The sequence below is a fragment of the Crocodylus porosus genome, unplaced genomic scaffold, assembly GCF_001723895.1.
Source record: "Crocodylus porosus isolate Cpor-Errol unplaced genomic scaffold, CroPor_comp1, whole genome shotgun sequence".
In the NCBI taxonomy this organism is placed as follows: domain Eukaryota; kingdom Metazoa; phylum Chordata; order Crocodylia; family Crocodylidae; genus Crocodylus; species Crocodylus porosus.
In genome coordinates, this window is record NW_017728943.1 from 126356430 (window position 1) to 126358540 (window position 2111).

Genomic DNA, 2111 nt, shown 5'->3' on the forward strand with positions numbered 1-2111 from the left:
CCCCGACACGCGTGCTCCGGGCACTCCCGGGACACGCCCGTGCCGCCACCACCACCCGCTGCCCCAGGGACGCACTCGCACCCTCGCGCCACCAGCACACGCTGCCCCAGGGAGATGCATCCCCCCTGGACTACGCACTGCCCCAGGGCCGCACACACCATGCTCACGCACTGCCCGGGGGGAGGGGGGGCGTCTCCCGGGACACACACTGCACGCGGCCCCCGTTGTCGCACACTGCCCCAGGGGCATCATATCCCCCAGGACACACACACCAGTGCCACCACTGCACGCGGCCCCACGGACACACCTGCTCCAGTTCCCTGCGTGCACACGTCGCCGCCACCCAGCCCTAGGGACACTCCTGCTCCACACACACACACTAGTGCCACCATCACACACTGCGCCAGAGGGATGCACCCCCCACCACCCTGGATGCACACGAACACCGCACACTGCCCAGGGGGTACATGTGTTCCCGACACACCATTGTCTCACACTGCCCCATGGGGACACACACACACACACCAGTGCCACCACTGCACGTGACTCCCATCATCACACACTGGCCCAGGGAGACACATCCCCCAGGACATGGATACACACACCAGTGCCACCAACAACCTCACACAGCTCCGGGGACACACCTGCTCCAGATACATGCATGCACACATGACCACCACACAGCCCTAGAGACACACTTGCTCCAGGTACACATGCACACATACACACATTAGTGCCAGCACCACACACTGTGCCAGGGAGATACATCCCCGTGAGACGCACACCAACACTACACACTGCCCCAGGGGTACACGTGTTCCAGACACCATTGTTACACCACGCTGCCTCAGAGGGATACATCCCCCAGGACACACACACACTACCACCACCATACACTGCCCCAGAGGCACACCTGCTCCAGACACACACACACACCACTGCCACTGTTACACATTGCCCAGGGACATACACTCCCACACACAAACACCACTGCTACAAACTCTCCCAGGGATACGTGTGCTCCAGGCACACTATCATCACACACTGCCTCAGGGATGCATATCTCCAGGGATACAAACACACACATACCCCACCACCACACAGCGCCAGGGACACACCTGCTCTAGATACACCCACGCACCACTGCCACCACCACACACTGCCACTACCACATATACATATGTTCCAGACACACTGTCATCACACACTGCCCCAGAGACATACACACTCCATCACCATTACCACCACACTGTCCCAGTCACACACTTCCATGTCTTCATAACACACTACCCTAGTGACACACATCCCTCAGACACAGACACCACCACATACTGCCTGAGAAACATATGTGCTCCACACACACACACCATCACCACTGCACTGCTCTAAGCACACACACACACACACACACACACACACACATCGTCCACAGGCCCAGGGACACATGTCCTCTGAGGACAGACACCACCGCCACCATCACACACTGCCCCAGGGACACACACATACCACCACCACAACACACTGTCCCTGGGACACAACACCCTGGAGCAAATGCTGTGTTGGAGAGACACCCACTGCTCCAGAGGTACACACGCTCCTAGGACAAACATCACCATACACAACTCCATGAGTGCACATCACAGTGCACAGACAGGCACACCAAGGACAACCATATTCCCACAGCACACAGCTGCTGAACACACCCTACCACACTACCCAGGGGAGTATGTAGCCCTAGGAAATGCACCACAGCACTCTTCCACGATCATACCCTATGATGTGGGAAAACAACCCTGAAGAACACTTCCCACCTCAGAGAAAAAACAAGTATCAGGCACTGCCCCAAAGACATCCTCTTGCTGTACCAATGCTCCAGGGGCACATATTAGTGATCTGTAGGACAGTAGTTTGCAATGTTTGGTGATGACACTAAGTTGTTTTGAATAATTAAAAACTAGGCGTGATTGTAAGACTGCAGTTGGTTGTGAAAACACTGAGTGCTAATGGTATGCGGAACCCAGAGAAATGCAAGGTCACAAAAGTAGCCTGAAATTTTCACATCTGCCAACTGGCTTTTGACATGCAGAAGTATCAGTGGGGAAAAAAGATAT